This window comes from Solenopsis invicta, chromosome 1 (genome assembly GCF_016802725.1).
Source record: "Solenopsis invicta isolate M01_SB chromosome 1, UNIL_Sinv_3.0, whole genome shotgun sequence".
Classification (NCBI taxonomy): Eukaryota; Metazoa; Arthropoda; class Insecta; order Hymenoptera; family Formicidae; genus Solenopsis; species Solenopsis invicta.
Genome location: NC_052664.1, coordinates 12,324,674 through 12,345,169, shown reverse-complemented (window position 1 = coordinate 12,345,169; position 20,496 = coordinate 12,324,674). Strand labels below are relative to the sequence as shown.

The 20,496-nt window shown below is 33.7% G+C and overlaps 1 protein-coding gene across 2 annotated transcripts in view; it reads right to left on the bottom strand.

Moving 5' to 3' along the window:
- LOC105193379 (CUGBP Elav-like family member 2) overlaps window positions 1–20,496 on the bottom strand; it is a 688,840-nt gene that overhangs the window by 474,595 nt on the left and 193,749 nt on the right. The gene's annotated exons all lie outside the window — the stretch shown is intronic.

Below are 20,496 nucleotides of genomic sequence, written 5' to 3'. Positions count from 1 at the left end.
GCCGCCGCCGCCGCCGCCGCCGCCACCACCACCACCAGCACCGCCGCCGCCGCTGCCACCACCGCCGCCGTCGTCGACGCCGCCGCCGCGGTGCTTCCCCACCAAACGCAGAAGCGCCACCGACGCCTACACCCTCACCGGGTTGCTGTTCCGTTCCCTTGACATCTCTTCCAGGCCGCGAAAGCTCCGACGCCGCGTCATTCGGTGTCGTTGCGACCATGAGGGTGGACGTCGCGACGCGATTCGACCAATATCGATTACACACTGCAAATCCAAATGCCTACTTTTTGTGTGTAATATCGTTTAACTACTTTTTACGCATTTGTATACATTACATGTTGTTCTTGTAGTTTTTGTACGCTTAGACAGGTACCAACATCAAATTATACATGTAAATATATAAATGTACGAAAATAATATTCATACAAATGCATAAAAAAGACTACATAACTTTACATGGAAAAATACTCACTTGGATTTGCAGTATAATGAATAAAAAAAATACTTTAACTTAAAATATTATCGTATATTTCATCATATTATATTTCTAAAATTTTGTATAGATGAAAATATTCATCAAAAACAAAATATTTTATTGACAATTAATCTCTCTCTCTCTCTCTCCTTTTTAATTAGAATTTATTCCTATATTTTATTTAGGTACTTATTTTAAAATAAATTAAATAAAATTTTTATTTAGTTTATTTAACATCAAACAATTAATTAGCAATATGTAATAAGTAATTTGTACAACAAACACATTACTTGATAGATTAGAATCGTGAGATGTAAATAATTTTGATTATTTGAAAATTGTTGATAAAATACTTGAAAAATTTAATTTGAATTTAAACATATAAATTTCAGATTTTACGTGTATATTTCTCAGAGCACATTTTTTACATGTTATATTTTCATAGCAATTATATTGATCTGATTATTTCGATATGACTACCTATTATTATTATTATAACAACAAATGCATCCAAAATTACACTAACACAATTTAAAACAATAATTCCAGAATGGAATTAGTCATTTTCTGCAGTTTTTTGGACGTTGAATACGAATTCGATTTCCAAATATTTTCATCATGTCACAAATTAGAGAAAATTGCAGTTAAAGTTACAAAGAGTTATTTTTACATACAATAAATAAACATTAAGATAACAGTCTAAAGATGAGACAATATAAGAAAATTAAAAATTTGATTTAAAATACAAATCTTCTATTTTTAATGATAATATTACATACAAAGCAAAACTATGAGTTCGACTGTACACAGCACACAAATTAATTTTTACTTTATGACTAATTCTGCTTTTACTTATTATATTTTTAGTTAATGGTAAATTGATCACGCAATAGTATCATTTAGGTACAATTTTAATATACTTGCTCGGTAAAGGCTAAATACAACCGAAACTAGTTTTTACTTTGTAATACAATCATCAAACTCAACACACTTATATTAAATCAATTTCTTAACATTCTCATATTTGCTCGTTTTTGGTTTGTTTTTTAAATACTTATTTATTATATTCAATAATGAGCAAGATTTATAATTATTTTCACATAATTATAACTGCAACATGTAACGTAATAAAGTTTTATTGCAATCAAAATTAAATATGCTGTTAGAATTTTTAGCCTTTAAAAGAAATTTTTGATGTCGAATATGATTAAAATATTCATAATTAAATATAATATAGGGTCTATTGCGGGAAATGTAAATTAGATCATTGATGAGTTTCAAAATATCTTTCAACTATTTTTTTTTTTTTAAACACCGGTTATTTAGTGCCATATGAATACAAATCCGATGTCAAAATTAACAAAATGGATTCACTATAGTAGATCAAAATTTAAAAAAATTTTTGCAAAAATTTATCTATTATAGAAGTTTTTCTTGATACTAAATACAATCTAATGATAAAATTGGCGCATTAAAAATAGTTAAATTAATATAGTATAATAATAATTAAATCATGTTAGAATTTTAGCTAAAAATCGTATATAGAGATTTCTCGCATGTGTAACCCATACTTAACCATGAATATCTTCTTACTGATCATAGCCAACAAAAAATTTCTTTTGAGGGTTTACAGTCCTCATACAACATATGTACTTAGTTTTTATTGCTAATTTTAATTAATTTGATAAATTTTTTCCAGCACGTCCTAGCTATATTGTGATAAAGTGTATGAAAATAGCTTTTTTACAATTTTAATTACAAATTTCTCAAAATTATGAGAGAGAGAGAGAGAGAGAGAGAGATTTAATGGAGCAATTTAGAAACCAAATTTCGTATTTAATATCCAAAAAACTAAAAGGCACATCTAATCTCATTCTATCTTTGAAAAAAACAACTGTGAAATGTTTCAACAAACCGATTACTGTATCAGTAACTGATGATATTTCATCAGTTAACTGAATAGTAATCATCAATTCAATTTATTTAAACACTTTACCAGTTCTTTTTTTTTAAAGATAGAATTACAAAAAATCAAGTTTTGTTGAACTGTGTAATTGTTCATAACTAACACACTATTTCTCTTCTTTATAAATAGCAAATGTTTTATTACTAAACCAGTAGTAAATAAAAGAGTAAATAAAACGGTACAATGCGGTTACTTGGCGCTTACGCAATGGTACGTGTACGGTTAAATACGGATGCGCTATTCCTTGAAGAGTCAGAACGATAAACTCGTGGCTATCATCGCGAATGCAAACGGGTCACGAGAAATGAGGCAGAGTAAATGAAACCACCGCTTCATGCGGGGAGCGACGTTAGCCGTTCTCGGGATGGAAGCCGCATGCTCGCCGCTTAGCTCCGCTACCGCGTCATTCGTCGTCGTTACCGCTCGGAGGAAAAACGCTGACGCCACTAAACCCAGCAACATGTCGCGGTGACTCCAAACAGCAAAGGGGTCCCGTGTATCCGTTCTCTCGACAGTTCTCGACCGCGCTTCGCGAACGATTCGCATGCCGTCCTGTCGGGCTGCCGGATGACTTCCGTCGCGAAGGAACGTCCGGGCTCTTAGCGACTTTGTAACGAGCGTGCGCAACAGTAATCGGACAAGAAACTGTAACAAGATGCGACTGCGTTTCCGCGGTAGGGCGGTATGTCGGTCGTTCGCGTTCGCGAGTGCCTTAAGTTGCTGCGGGGACGGCGATGGAGTGAACAACCGAGAGACTACAAAGAACCATAATTATGCGGTAGGCGGTTTTTGGCGCTCACGAGCACCTGTACTCGCGCCCGTACTTCCATTATGACGTTAGTATGCACCCGCGAATGGCCGCTACTTGGCCATTTGTCACGACTGTCGCAAGTTCGCCCAGTTTAATGCATCCGCGCCCCCGAGCCGTTTCCGCTTTCATCCGGCGTCGCCTTTGCCGCAATTTTGGAGTGGCAATGCCGTTAACAGGCGGCGTTTCCTTGGGCGCACAAAGCAACGGCAGTCGCGTTCTGAGGTTCGCGGCCAGGCTTGACTGATGCCGGGTTTGGGTGCGAAAGACGTCGGCCGATGCAAGCAAGCCGTTCAACCAAGCAGCGATCGATTCGTCACTGCCGTTAATGCTTCAAATGATAGGAATAAGCTGGCTCAAAGATTGTAACCAATTTTCTAAAACCTATTATAATTGAATTGAAAATTAATTTTTGCGTGCAAATACGCGTGTGTGTACATAAATACAAAAAAAATTAGAAACGTTAGAGTTCCATCAAATCCTGATAGAAATTTCATGCATCTTTTGAAAAGTTAGACTGTTTTATTACATCTGTTTGAGAACTGAGAAGTAAAACTACTGAGAATCCCAGTCAAGATGTAACGCTCTGCCTATAATTACTACACAAAAAAGCTGCGCAAAATCTGAACCTATTTACTAAACAAAAACCAAACGATAAATAGACTATTCAAGTGATTAACAATCAAGCAGGAAAACTTAATTTAAGCTGTCTATTGATACTAGACAATAACTGAGCAGGTATTTATATTTTTACCGGGAAAACTGCTCCAGCCACTAAAATAAAACTCTATCAAGTTTTTATTCCGTTCCTATTTATTCCCTTCCCTTCCCGTAATATTGGTATAATTAATGAGAGTATACCAATATTAGACAGTAACTGGAAAGGTGTCTAGAAAAACTGCATATATTTCTACTGGAAAAGTTTTAATCTTTTATAAGTGACATTTTGTCGTGGATTTTGATCATTGTTGCTCAATTTATTAACTCAAAAATTAAATTGTAATCTGGTACAGCGTTGATAAAAACTCGTTAAACAGTCACAGCTCACGCAACAACGGGACTTACTCCACATCGCAAATTTACATAAATAGATTAGTATCCCCGAATTGTCACATTAACACGCTTAAATTACGACCGGTGACAATTCCATCAATGAATCGACTTATTATCGGCGGCTATTGGAGTCGTAACAATAAATAACCGTTGTCCCATATCGATAATCTATTATTCGTTTCACGTTGAGCTTTCTTAGCGTGCGAACGAGTCATTCTTTTCCAGAAGAAGAGAATATACGGATGCTTTCAAGAGGAACGACTCTTAAATTCGCGCGTGACCGGACTAAACTGATGCATACGTCGGTCAGGTCATAAAAATATACGAGGAATATGAATTATGATGATTAATTCGCATACGTTTGCATCTTTTTCGCGAACATAGATGGATAAGTTAACCGTAGAATTGATGGCATTGAAATTATTCACTTTTGCCATCAAGCGTGTTGCGTAATTACGTTTTAAATTTTTGAACGAGACATTTTCGAATCATTGCAAAAATTTCTTTTTTTTTCATTACGCGATTCTCACGCGCGGCATGCAATATTCATTAATTTAATATTACTTCCAAATTATTTAAATTATTTGCAGTACGCCATAATAAGCGAGGGGACAGAAAGCTGTATGGAATTTTTCGACTGCTTGTTACACAATATACAAATTTAATTACCGCTTGAATTATTAAAAAAGCTGGCAAAATTGAAAGCAATGAATTTTTGTATTGTTTTCAAGGATAGTATATAAAATGTAAATTACGGACGTTGTGTATGGTACGGCGCACACTTGTGTAAAGTTTGGAAAATGAGTCAAGCATGTATCGTGAATCCACATGTGTGCTGTGCACCTTTGCTGCGCACAGTTGTGGTAAATGACAGCTTGATATCGATATTGGCAGCTGCGCAAAGCATGTAAATCGGTTTTGTTATTTATTAACGCAACATCTCAGAAATCGATCTGCGGAAGAATTAGATAAATTGCACTTACCATATCTGTTCATTATATCTGTCAGGAAAACTAATAAGAAGAATAGAAAAAAACTTATTAATGATTTATAATCTCCTTTGCTTGCATAATAAAACTGCTTCATGTGATTCAGCTACTGTCATTGTAAATCTTTTATACGTATCTAAAAGCTATGTAGATCATGAATTATCAACGTTAAGAACATAATATAATGACTAATTTTTTTAAATATGATAGACATGTTCCATATATCCTCCTCACATACAAGTTACGAGAAAAATTACAAAATATTGAAGATATTTCAAGGCGTCTTTCAACACGCCAGAAGTTAGTAAAACTGTTTAAAAATATTTAAATATATAATCCTACATGTTTTCATAAATAAACAGTGGAAAACAAAATAACAGCTAAACATTTTATGATATTAACAAAAGTTGTGTATGTTGCGTGCATGCATGTGTGTTCAATATGTTCCAACAGGAAAATAATCACTATATAGGGAAGAATTGCCGAATGAACGTGTTACTCAAGTTACTTTTTTTTATTATATTTCCTATTTGGTACTGGTTAGTATGCAAATAAACATTGAAAATTATAGCTTAATGTTTCAGATATCTATTGCTATAATGTGTGTTCAACTTTTCATTAATAATTATTTTAATTACGTCTTTCAACATGTTGCAAAAAGTATCGTTTTAGTAGAATTTAATCGTACTTTATGGTTCTCTTAAATCGTATCGCGTTTAAAAGTATTGAATTTATGAATTAAAATGATTGAAAAAATAAAAAATTAGTAAATTATATTATTAATAATTTATTGAAAAAGAATCAAATATTTAACAATTAATAATAAAATAATATTAATAAAAAGGTAAAAATATTGAATTAAAACTATAGTTTAAATTTATATTTAAAATTGATATATTTTTATTTAATTATTAGTTTTATTATTATTACTATTTTTTAGAAAACTCTATAGATTATAATTATTGCAATTATAATAATTGCAATTTGTATTTACAAGAATGTAAAATATTCTACAATAAATTTGTTTTTATAAATATATAAAAAACTAGTATACAATTGCATGATTACATTATCAGCTATGTAAATTGATCCTTGTTTCACATTCTAATTGGATCCTTTAGGAAGCTTACGAATTCTCGTTTAGCGTCAGATAAAAAATTAATAGTTAAATCTGATTTTTTAAAATGTTTTTAGCACGCACGAAACAAGATGTAACTTGTTGAACTTTTATTTATGTTATTAATTTCTCATTTAGTCTCATTTATTTTTGTCATTAACTGCTGCTCATATTAAGTAAAAATAAAAAATATTGAGGTACGATTTAGATGAATGCACTCAGCAATTCTCATATTGTTACGCATTCCCGTTTTCAAAATTTGCTTAATAATAGTCTTACGTTGCCATTTCATACCTACAAATATCTTATCTAGAAAATAAAATAAAGTATAAAGAAATCTAAAGGTAACTTTACAATTTTAACATTTTTCGTCGATTTATCTAGTTTTCGAATACATTCGGTATAAAAGTTAACAGAGCAACATTTACAAACATCGTAAAAGTTTAGTGAAATAGCACTTTTGGTTACGCTGCGTTATTTATGGCTTATGAAAGGGTGAGAATGCATGGCAGAGGCCAACTTGAAAAACCGACTGTTGCATACGAGACTAAATAATAACAACGTTAGTTGCTATATTATTTATGACTCGCCGAACTCTCGAGGGTAAACGCCGCGTAAACCAGTGAAAACTGAAGTTTCGAATGCGTAACCAAGAGAAGCAATATTTTCTCGAGTATCGATTTTATGAGCACGGAATGTATACATATTTCCAGTATAATTTAGTTGATCGCGCTTTATCCGCCGTGCAAACGGTTTTCTAACCCCTAAGAATGTGCCGCTGACGGCAAAGTTGCCGCCTCGAGAGTAGAACTTTTTAGAACTTTACAGCGAGGAGCGGAGATTAGCCCTCGGGAGTTTTAGTTTCCGCTCTGACAATGAGTAGAATTCAGAAAGGTCTCATTGCAGCGGGAAAAAAAGATCGATCGCTCGTTTAGGACTCGGCCGTTCAATGAACTGTAAAGATCAAGTGGAAAAAGTTGTGCCAAAAGAAACTGTGGCACATCAATTAAGATATAAATCAAATATTTCTTATACAGATCCAAATAAAAAGATCATCACTTTACACTAAAAGACAATTTTTATTACTTCTAGGTCGTTTATTGTTATTATATTTGAACATTTATTAAATGTATCTTTACTCTCTTTTTTTATTAAATACAGTCACAATTATTAATATTCTCAAAGTTAAACAGTTTAATAGATTCTTTAAATGTAAAAATGTCATTTAATATATTATAAGCGCGATGTAATTGTCCAATTGAATCATAATTTAAATCATATTGTCGCGGCATTAATTCTCAAATTCACCTCCATTTCATTGGTCCGTGATTTCCTTTGGCCTGAGTCGCTTTTGGAACGCTCAAAGAGTATTTGCGCAATAAGCATTGCGGTTCTATAGTGGTATTAATCTTTAATTGCATTGTCATGTAGGTGTATTACTACTCGAGTAATAATGTCCACCAGAACATGGCCTTGTGTTTCGCATTCTAATTGGATTCTCTAGAAAGCTTACGAATTCTCGTTTAGCGTTCCGCTTCATTACTTCGCTGTTATTAATATTTACTTTACTTCCGTTTGCTATCGTTTTGTCGCGACGGTCGTAAGAAAGCATCCTTTGTGCTTAGTTTCCAACCGTTTTTAGCAAGACGCCGCTAGTTCGAACGCTCGCCGGCAATTACGTTAATAATGCAATCTCATTTACGTCAGTCGGGAATTACATCCAAAATAGCTAGTGTAGAACATGGCTTAAATGCGAGAATAAGCAGATTAACCAGCAGCCCTTCGTACGTCTTACATTCCATCAGACAGTTGACTTGTCTGGTGCAGATAGAATCGTGATTATTGTAATTTTAATGAATGACTTCTATAATCATACGTAGCTAACTCGCAGACTATCTAAATGAGCCAATAAATTTACCTGGGATATGAAATATCTACGAACTTTCGCGGAAAGAATGATTTTGCTCAAATGTTCAATTTAAGATCAGAAAATAATATTCACTAGCCATTAAAATTATCGTGTACGATAGTCAAATTAATTGCTAGCTTGAACGTCTTACATAATTATTATAATGGCCCAACAAAATTATTTTCAGATCTGTATCTAGCTCTAAACTTTTATTATAGATATTTCAGCAAAACTATTCTTTTTGTGTGCTTACACAAAGAAAAGAGGTGATAAATTGACTAAATTTTCAACTTGATTAAATTTTTTCAGTTCAAATATATATGTATTTAATTCAAATACATAAAATCCTTTAACTTTAATTTAAACATTTATATATTTAATTAAATACATAAATAATTGAATTGCAGAAATTGAATCAAAGTAAAAATTTTAGTCAAGTTAACAACTTTTTTCTCAGTGTACACAATATATTTTAATATATTGTCATTTTATAATAAATAAATGTCTCTTATCAATTTTTTTAATAACAAAAAAAGATATGTCTGTGCAATACAAGAAAAATTATAATTCCTCATACTATTGCAAATAATGCGTGCTTTGGAGTATAGTAAAATCTTTTGAAAGAATTCGGCAATTTTTAAGATTGTTATGCTTCCTTTATGCCTCCAATATATGCCAATATCAAATTACGTTTAAGAAACTGCAGTTTCGAGAACGTTCGTCTCATAATTATATCTTCGAGAATTCTCTTTCCTTCGTATTTTGTAGTTCTTCTAAGTTAAAACCGATGCGGTGGACCAATAGCATTGAAGTTTCTGCAGAAACTCGGCGTATGCTAGAAGTCATCCTATTCTCGATGTATAGCTGGCTTCTGCAGCAACGACTTCGACCAGTGAAGTTCGGGTTATCCCCGTAGCATTAATTAACCCGTGGCCCATGGCAAAGGAACAAAAGGCTTCCTTTTCCATCGTTGTCGGGAGAGCGAAGCCTGGTCTTTTCGTTTTTTCTCGCGCATCGTTGCACAACATTGCTGGATATATCCAAGTAGATGGACCAGCGCTGTGATTTTCTAGTGTTCTCTCCTTTTGATCATTGTTCCGACCGATTTATATAATTCAGTAAAAGTCAAACAAAAAGCACCAAATGGTATTCTAGCCTTAAATTCCTTTAAAATTTATTCTACCGTAAAAATTAAATTAAAGATTTAATGCAAATTACGAGAGATACGGAGTATAATGAGAAAAACAATCACCAAACGTTTAATTAAATAGTGTTCAAACAAATTTTGTAGTTACTGATACCAAAAACTTAATTACATTTAACGAAACATTTGGTTATAAGTTGTATGAATACAATTGTTTGATCAAAACAACTACATATTTAGTAATTACAACTATAAAATTCATTTGATCGCTATTTAACGAAACAAAAATTTGGTCTATTTCACCAAATATTTCTCTCAGTGTAATTAAACAAAATTTAAGTTAAAAAGACGTCTATAAAAAAAATTAGTGCATTACCGTAATATGCCACAAGCACAAGAAACTACATTACAAAAATGGGCTTAAAAAAAAATATAACTTTACAAAAACATATAATCCCTAGGTTTCTCTAACGGTAGAAATTTTTTTTAGTTTTGCGAATAGCATACAAACCGGATTATCCAATACTTCAACAATCCCACGTAATTAGATCCAACGCAATTTAATTAAACTGTCGGAATATAAAAATATCGTGTTATGTGCGCTCACAAATATAAATTAAATAGATTGAAATATATATATCTAGTAATTTATCAGTACCGTTAAGAACTTGACAAATACAAAGACTAATTATTCACTGTAATCAGGGAAATTTAAAAAACTTTCTACGGTCGCAGCTAGGTCTTGGTGCTAGTATTGTTTGTGTGATTTTATATGCTTTCCTCAAGTTCAATGAACTGCGCGCCGAATTAATTTTCAGTCATAACACAATTCTAAATTGAACAAGATTAAGTAATATCACGTATTATTAAATATTAACCTTTTTCCCCCTGAAAAAAACTGTAAAGAAATTATTGCCTCAGCCAGGGTACGAACCTGGGACCTCCCGAATCTGCGGTACGGGTCTTAGCCAACTCGACCACTGAGGCTGTGATGATATTTCTCGCAATAATCGACTATGAGTTAGAACGCTTTCTAAGGCAGCGTGACTTTTAAAGTAGTAGAGAGAGATATTTTGACGATTGCTGTATCAATACAAATTGAACAAGAATGCCTTCTACGGTTGCAATTAAGTTTTCGCTTGTATTGTTTGTGTGATTTTATATACTTTCCTCAAGTTAAAACACACAAACAATACAAGCATGAAGACCTAGCTGCGACGATAGAAGGCATTCTTGTTCAATTTGTATTGATACAGCAACGGTCAAAATATATCTCTCTACTACTTTAAAGTCACGCTGCCTTGGAAAGCGTTCTAACTCATGGTCGATTATTGCGAGAAATATCATCACAGCACCCCCCTCAGGGGTCGAGTTGGCTAAGACACTCGTACCGGAGATTCGAAAAAGCCCAGGTTCGAACCCTGGCTGAAGTAATATTTTTCACAATAATTTCTTTACAGTTTTTTCAGGGAGGAAAAGAGTTAATATTTAATAATACGTGATATTACTTAATCTTGTTTAATTTAGAATTGTGTTATGACTGAAAATTAATTCGACGCGCAGTTCATTGAACTTGAGGAATATATAAAATCACACAAACAATACAAGCACGAAGACCTAGCTGCGACAGTATAGATACCATTTTTGTTCAATTTGTATTGATACAGCAACGGTCAAAATATCTCTCTCTACTACTTTAAATTTAAAAAGCTTTGGGAGGAGGGGCCATCATCGTGAGTGGAATCGTTCAACGCGCTTGAATGAATCCGCTTGTTTCTACGGAGAATCAATCTCGCAGCAGCATGTACGCGGTTGCTTGCGAACCTGCGCATATATCGATATATAGATAGCGGCATCAAGCGCTTCTAGAGCCCGCTTAATATTCATAACGTCTTTCCCCCTTGGCAACTCCAAACACATTTTAATAACATTTTTTACGGGGCGCTCGACCTCGACGCCTCAAAAGCATCGCGACGGAGCTTAGCGTCGGCCTTTCCTCTCCGTTCCCGTTTTTCCACGATGGAATATTCTGTCCATCCCCTGATCTCTCCACCGTGCCCGAACATCGCCAACCCTTTCTCCACAGTGCATCTACTTCTTGCGAAAGTCGGCCACGAAGCATCCAACTTGTCCGAAGTCGCGTCGCAAAATGAATCGAAAACGCCCGCACGCTTCCGGTTGTTTTCGCAACGCAATATTCTCGCCGAGAGAAGACGATCACATGTGGTGAAATATCTAAAAGCCTGATCCTTCTCGCTTTATTCCCGTTCTGTCGTTTTTTAACCATCATCTGTTCTTAAAAGAAACACACCTCGCACGAAGTCTCTATAACATTCCCGAGTCATGAATATTTCAAACGATTTATGAACTCTTTTGTATGGATCCACGTAAGATGCTTATATTCTTTAGATTTTTTACGACATTATCGATGCAATTTTTATAAAAGTAATTGTATTAAAATAATTAATATCAATTTAAATTACTTTACGATGCAGGAAAAAGTTCTACGACGGGATATAACATGTTTTCTGAAAAAGATGCATTATGCATTTGAATATCTCCTCAAAAGTATTATATTATATTTCCTACTCTCTTATCATTATTTCGCATCTTACTCGAATAAAAAATTATGAAAACTTTTATTTCTTATTGCCATAAAAAACATGTTGTGCTGCTTTTTACAAGTCAATCATATTATATAAAATACTTTTAAATTTCTTCTTTAGAAGAGCGTTGTGTCTTTATAAAATTTAAGTATTTTTTCTTTCGGAAATTGTATGGAAGTAAGGTTTTTGAAATTTCTTTTGACATTATTATTACAATTTTTACGAAATTATTCAAATATTTAGTAAAATATTACTTTGAATTACAGGAAAGCGCTCTATTATAAAATATAACATATCTTGAAAAAGATGCATTATGTACCTATAAAAATTGTAACTATTTAAGATATAGTAATTTCTTGAAATTCTATTTGGAGCTAAATGCGTTTATAGTTACTATAACCGTTTAAAATTTGTTGCGTTTTATACAGTTACTTACGGCAACGCGATACAATTCTTCAGGCAATGAAGATTAGGAAAACGTATTTCCAACGGACGACGCGCACACTGTCGGAACAATGTTGGATTATCACGAAGCGGAATAATCCGATCTTACGACAAGGAAGATCTTACGCGCAGTGGGATTCCACATGAGAGTCGCGCCAACCGCGTTTTTCTGACGTATACATACACGGGAGTCAGGAAGAAAGGTAAATCGGTTTTACATCTCGACTGCATGTCGACGGAGAATAATGCAGCGCCGTCGGCGTGGCGCTACAAGGAGAGAGATGAGAAATTAAGTGAACCGTGGCGGATCGCATCGCCGACGAAGACGCACTCGCTTAAGCCGCTCCTGACGCATTCGAGCGCGTGCATTCAGTATGGAAAATAATATTTGTTCGCGGATATACTATTCCGCGCATTCACCACCGTCCTTCCTCGAATCTTTCTGCTGAATCCTCCATACTCGAGATCGCGCTTGTCTGACTGATTCCGGCGTATCAAATCGCTTCTGATTTTGCCGTGCAACGGAAATTTGGTTTGTTTATTGAAATCTCTTAGAGAATATAATACTGCGTGTGTGAATCGAATTTTATAACTCCCGTAAAAGTCACCAATGCTAGCACACCATTTCGTTTTTGGATAATATTTCTTGAACAAAAACTAAAAATAAAGCTTTAAAATATAAATACAAACTAAAAAATATCTTATATCAGATGATACAGCAATTTTTAAAATATTATTTTATATTTTGTAAGAAGTAATGTATTTGTAACATAATCAAAATTGGTTTAATAAGCAATAATAGAAAAATTCAAACACGCAACTCGATGAGAAAGGAGTTATAAAATAATGAAAATATGTTTTTATGTATTAAACAACAAAATTTATAAGATTAAAAAAAGAATTAAAGTATTGAAGAAAATGTAAAAAAATATATTAAAATATCTGTCAACATTGTAGTTGAAAATTTTGTAGTTATTGTCTATTTTCATGGAGAAAGAGAGAGAGAGAGAGAGAGAGAGAGAGAGAGAGAGAGAGATGTTCTGCTTTCTGCTATACACAACAATTTTGTGTTTCAAATTGCATTAAGATGTAAATATAAAAGAGAAAAATACAAATAAAACAATTTTAGGAAGCTACAAACAGTAAAATAATCTAATATTATCAATGATATACTCGCTATTATTTCAATTATACAAGAATCGCGCAAAATTTATTTTTGTTTTTCAAGAACCATTTTTAACAGATTTTGTATAGAAAAACCATGAATGTACGAACTGTGTGTTTTTATTTCTTTAATTACCAACGCACATTATGTTTTTACCAATTTATTAATACAACGCAATGTTTAATTTCCGAAATACGGGGATACCGTTTTAAGAGAGATTGGTCAGTATTGGCGACTTTCCTCTAATATTCTCAAAATAGCATACGGTACGACTCTCAATAATTTAAGTGCCTCCTCCACACTCACACAGTCAATTTTAAAAATAAAGATTCACAAAACAGTTCCATAGTCAATAACTTTTCCGTCTTATTTCAAACGGGATTTCAAGAGATTTGTGTCCGTGAGATTTAACAGAAATTATGATACCGTATCGAATATTAATAGTCAGACTCCCCCGTGTCACTTGATATAGAAGTAAAATATACGTCTCAATAAAAATTCTGTTACAGAAACGTTAGACGGTGAAAAATGGAGGTAATTCAGATACTAATGAGGAACATCGTTAATGCGCATCGCCAAGTATATCGGTGCTTTGTACACGTCTATCCCTATAACTATCGCATTATTTCGACCTGAGGCGACGCACGGGACATCGTAATAAAGATATTGATCCACATATACCGTGACCAATCTCCATCGAGGTGCCGCACCGATAGTAGAAGGGTTACAGTACGTGGCTCGTATTTCCCCAAACCAAAACACCTTTCCCCTCATCCACCCTATTCTCCTGTCTCCATTCTATGTGTACCGTGTGGGACAACGCGGCGTCGATATTTATCGACGCGGACCTACGTAGGACTCATGCGACATCGAGTGACCCTAATTCGCGACAGTTGTGTGTGCGACGAATCGCTTTGATGGAACGGCATCATATACCGCTCGTTCTCGTCTTTCGTAATCACAGCGATATTATTTTACGAACGAACCCCTACGCATGTTTACATGGAAATCCTTTCACCGCGGCCCCATGTAGCTATCCCGTTTTTAATCAGTTGCTCTACGATTTCAAAGAACCTCAGATTCAATTCCTGCGAATCATTCCTGAATAGGATATTTCGTCATACAGATCATTTGCAAATATCACGAATTTGCAAACCACTAATGCAAATTCTCTTGTTTATAATGATAAATTTAACAATTGGCAAAGAGCTTTCAAAAAGGTTTATTTCAAAATTATCAAATTTTTCTGATTCCCATTTTATATATATTTAATAAAATAAATTTATTTTTTTCGTACTCGACTTATTTTTAGGAATAATTAGCATTCTACGCATCAATTGCTGCAAAGAGCTTTCAGAAAGGTTTCAACCTTTCACATTTTATCTCACATTTTACACTTCTGAAAGGATTCTACAAAATGTCACATGAAATGTTTTTCAACATAAATGTTTCTAAAACCTTGTGATATGACATATTGCAATAGAAACATTGTTAAAATCTATCATGTAGTAAACTTTCAAATTTAGCTTTTTAAAATTGGGCAAATTTTCTGCGTTAATGCTAATTTTGCCATGAGTCCATTGCCATAAGTTTAGATAAATAAGAATACTTTTATTCAACGTCTCTAAAAAAAAACGTATTAAATTTATAACTTACATTGTACTTTTTTAAGTCAAAATTGACCCATTTTACTTATCGTCTCACATTTTTTTATTTTTCCAATTATTTATAAAAAAAAAACAAAAAGTTCGACTGGCTAGTATTTCCAGGAAGCAAGTCAATGAGCAATGTAGTCTAAGATTGAGGTTAAAGTTGAGGTAGGCAATGTAATCCAAACAATGTGGACCAGTCATTAGTGAAGCACAATAACCGTATCACAAGTCACTGTATAATCAGATAATATGCTATCAATATCGTTCGCGGCACTTCATCTTGAAATGCGATGAATGTTAGAGAGCTGCTGCATAATCGCGTACTCGGGAGCAGAGGCACATAATCGTGCCTATATATCGATCTATTAGCAAATTAGTAACGATACGAGACTAATTACTGACGTCCGTATATGTATCCGAGATCAATGGGATCCTGGATATGTGCGCCGTGTATATCTACTACGTATATGACGAAGGTGCATTCGTGTTTACTCAGCCCCGTTTCGGGACGGGAAACGGCGTGCAATACCCGAGAGATTCTCGGCAGAATTAGTATTTAATAGTGAAAGTTTCAAACGCTACCGCGCACAAGGAAACTATCTTTTCCGTGGACTTTGGAAGCACCGCAACTGGGGCATTATAACCGTAAAGAGAGAGGGCGAGGGGGTAAGGGGAGAGAAATCGTTCCTCTCTCGTGGATATCTACCGAAAGAAATGATCTTCCAAATGAAAGACGACTGTTATTCTCGGATTGGGTTTCTGTTTCTGTCGGATTGAAACTTCGTTCGAGTCCTTCGGCCAGATTCACATTAGGCTAATTGTGAAAGTTTTTTACTTTTACATTGATTACAACCGAGGCTTCAGGTTTCCACGTAAGAAACAGATAAAACTGCAAATTTGTTTTTACAATGGTTATCCAATTTTGAAGGAAACAGAAAATGTTTTATCGCCTCGTGGATAAAGCGTCTAAAGATGCTGAAACAATGTAAAACTACTTATATTAATTTTTTAATATTATATTTGTACCTCATATAAAATGTTGTGAACAAAGCTAAAAGCTCAAAAGAGGTAGAACTTGATGAATTGCTAACACTTCTAAACACTTATTGCTAACATTAATATCAAAATTTTAAAAGAAAAAAATATTTAGCTCTAAAATTTTATCAAAATATAACTTGTTGTTATCACAATTAAATAAATTGAAAAGCTGATTCTTTTGTTAATTATCTCAACAGTTTAGATTGAGTCTAAATTTATTAGAAATGGATAATGGGTAAAAATAAAGCAATTCTCTAAAGTAAAAACAATGTTTTTTACGTGATTCTTGAGCCAATAAATCTGATCTTTAAAAAATTTGTTGAAAAAATATTACAATTATAATAGAAAGCTATTAAATATCTAGTATATCATAAATTATTACTATTGAGCTGGAAAACACGAATAAATTAACTTGTATTTTTCAGTTGGTAAAACATGACTTTTGTTTCTAATAATTCATGTTCCGTTTAATTTAAGAAGAATCAACCAATTATTATTATCTGAAAACAAAGGCAGTGGAAATTGTTTTAAATCTTAACTCAGAGGAAAGATGATTGCAATTATTATTATATAATTGCATAATTTAAATATAATTTATTTTCAGTACTAACTACATACTTATAATTATTTTAATCATCCATATTATAGTCATCAATTATTATTACTATGTAAATAGTAAACAAATGTTAAAAAAAATAACAATATTCGTTGTAATTGTGATTGTATTTGTATAAAAATATTGATTTTATTTTTATCATCCGTATTTTAGTATATTAATATTTAAAATAATAATTTATAGTAATATATTTTCATAACTAATAAATCTATAAACATAAAATTATTACAAATATTATAGCAGTAATAACTATAAAAATGGAGCTTCTAATCATAGTTTTATCATACAATTTTATCATGCAAGTAACAAATACTTTGTTTAAATGTATCATTTTTTTATAACTTCTTATATATGTATAATATTTTCATATGCTGATTTTAATACTTTCCTGACAAATTGAAATTCTTTTAAACATCAAAATCAGATTTAATGCAGCTTAGAAAATTACTAAGAACCATCATTTTTACTTCAGTTCGAGGCTAAAAATGTCCTCATTTAATTTATTCTCATTTTTTAACGTTAAAATTGAAATTAAAATTGAAATGTTTTCTGAGATATTTTGTATATTTTATAATAACATCAAAATAGCAAAATAAGTTGATAAGTTCTATTCCAGATGACATGCAAAATCGAGACGCATTGTGTTTCGAGACATCTTGTTGCGGGAAACGAGCTTTAAGATAACGTTTCACAGTCCAATTTTGAATATTGTAACAAGCTAACTTTATCATTTTTAAGTCAAATGATATCTTCGACAATATCTTTAGTGCAAAAATAATAACACATAACGTTAGTTTGCTACACTGTTGTCTGGGTATACACAGGATGTCTGTAAAATTTAGTCCCACCCTCTATATTACGAAAAACAGCAAAATATTTTCGATTATTTCAAGAAGCTATTGTGTCCCCATCCCCCTATCCCCGCTTTAAAAGAGAAACTTCTCTAAATGATTGAATACATATTTTGCGGTTTTTCACAATTTTGAACCGTTTCTGAAAAATAGCGGCGGGAACAAACTTTATAGACAATCTGTATAATTGATCTGTGATAAAATTATTCGACATTTACTTATTTTCTTGTTTCTCTCACTACATCACAATTATTATTTTTATTTATAAATATTGCAATTATTATATCAATTTAAGATAATGGAGCGTGGGTGCGTAAACCACGGTTATGTAATTAAATTCGCACCGCGCCGTACACCGGCAATCAACGACACCACTGCGCGTTGTAATTGAGTCAACTGTTAAAAGTGCAAGCAAGCTCGAAAGCCCGTTCCTGACTGCAAACCGCATATTACGTTACACTATTCAATTTGACGGTTGACTTCCGCATGTAAATACAAACTCTCGTTTCCCGCACTTATCACGCGCTATGTGTCACTTGTCAGTTTTGTCTGTAAAATCGTAATTGGCGAAGAGCACACATTTATTCCGTTATCACTATTCGCACAGCGCCATATGCTTACACTCAATGAAATACCAGCTCTCCCATATTTTTCGACCGCATATCGGCGCACTGATAATTCATCGAAAAATAAATTCAGCTGCAACTGAAAAGTGCGTAAACCACGAGTCTCAAACAATTACGCAATTTATAACGTAACAGCAATTAAAAAGTTTTTTTCTGTAAAAGTATTTCTACCTCAAAATAAAAGATTATTTGAAACTAGAAAGATATTCGAGCGATACATGTAACATACAATCTAAACAAGAAGGCCTCTTCGGTTGTAGCTGGATCTTAGTGCTTTTATGTATTCGTGTGATTTTATATACTTTCTCAGACTCAACCAAACTACGCGCCGTTACTTTCGGTCATATAACACAGTTATAATCGAATAATTAGTAATATCACTTTTATTAAATTAAAATTAATTTAATAATGCTTGATGCTCACTAGCATCTATATTAACCCTTTCCCCCTAAAAACACTGTAAAGAATTTATTGCAAAGATATCTCCCTCAGCCAGGGTTCGAGCCTGGGACCTCTCCCAAATCTCCGGTACGGATGTCTTAGCTAACTAGAAAAAATTATTTGCCTAATGCTTAAAAAAAATCAGTATTTGTAAGCATCAGTATCACTATTTAAAATATCATATGAATAAATTACAATAATAATAACAAAATATTTGCAAAACTTGCACGAAAAGATCAGTTTTGTTAAAGTATCCAAAAAATTAACCAAATATAAGTTGAAAAACAATTTTGTTATCAAAATAATTGTGAAGGTTGTTAAAGCTGTAAAAAGTTTTGACATTCTGGCAACCAGTTTGAGCGCCCATAATTGTTTTAAGCATTTCTTTCTGTCTATATAAATGTCGATACACAACCTTACTCTAAGAGGCTGTAAGTCATAAGACCGATTGATCAATCACAGTTGAATGTGAGGAGAATAATCGACCTTGGTCGGTCAATTTCTTACAGTCTCTTAAAGCAAAGTTGTGGACCGCCACTAAATGGCTTATTAGCATTAAATAATAATTTGGCATCTACGACAATGATTGTTGTGTAAAGAATTTGGCCGGTTTCAAAAGTATTTTTAATGCATAAGAGAATTCTCAAAGTTAAGCTTAAATTTGTCAGAAATGGAACTCTTTCCGAGAATACTCTTTATCATTTCAATTTCTTGTCATGTTTATTTTTACGGATAATGCCCGTGCTTCCATATTTCTTCCACGTTCGAAGATACCGACTCTGTCAAATATCGTGACGCATTATCCGCATATACGGAGCGCGGTTCACCGGAATACATTTCTAACCAAAGGTAAGATCAAATACATGTTGGAAAAAGAAACTTGTACAAGTCGCAAAAGGGAGAGGACGAAATATAGCGGAAGAAAAAAAGTAGTCTCATCAGCCTCGGCCGATTTCCCGACGGACCCTCGCACCGATTTCCCTTTGACGAGCCCTTCCACGATGATTCCGCATTCGTCATCCGACCACACGACTTCTCGTCGAGGGCGAATATTTTCCGGTGTCGACGCACTCTCAGCGCGGTAAATTAAAACGATTCCGAAGACGACGACGAAAGGGGCCGAGCGGGACAGTGATGCACAAAGAGACACACGAGATATGCCGCTGAAGAACGACGAGGATGACTGCTGCGGCTCGCGCCAATAATACGCACACACCTGTTCGACCCGAGTAATGGATGAAGTGCGGGTGGAGAGAAAACGGAGTCGCGCGCGGCCGTTGCCAAGATTCGCGTCACGCTTATATTTACCCGAGTTATAGATGCCCCAGTACTGGGGAATTCGTACTCTCGCGAAGTTTACTCGGAGCTTCGCGCCGAGTTCCTACATGAAGTGACCGGAATTATGAATTTTCAACGTTTCCAGATGTCTTATAAGTAATTGCACCACTGTCATTTTCAGGATCAGTAGCATTAACAATAATACAAATGGAGTGTGTGAAGATTGATTAATTTATTCACAACATTAACCGATGCTAGAGTATAAATCATCATCAGTTGGATGAACAGTATCGCAAAGATCATGATTGTTTACTTCTT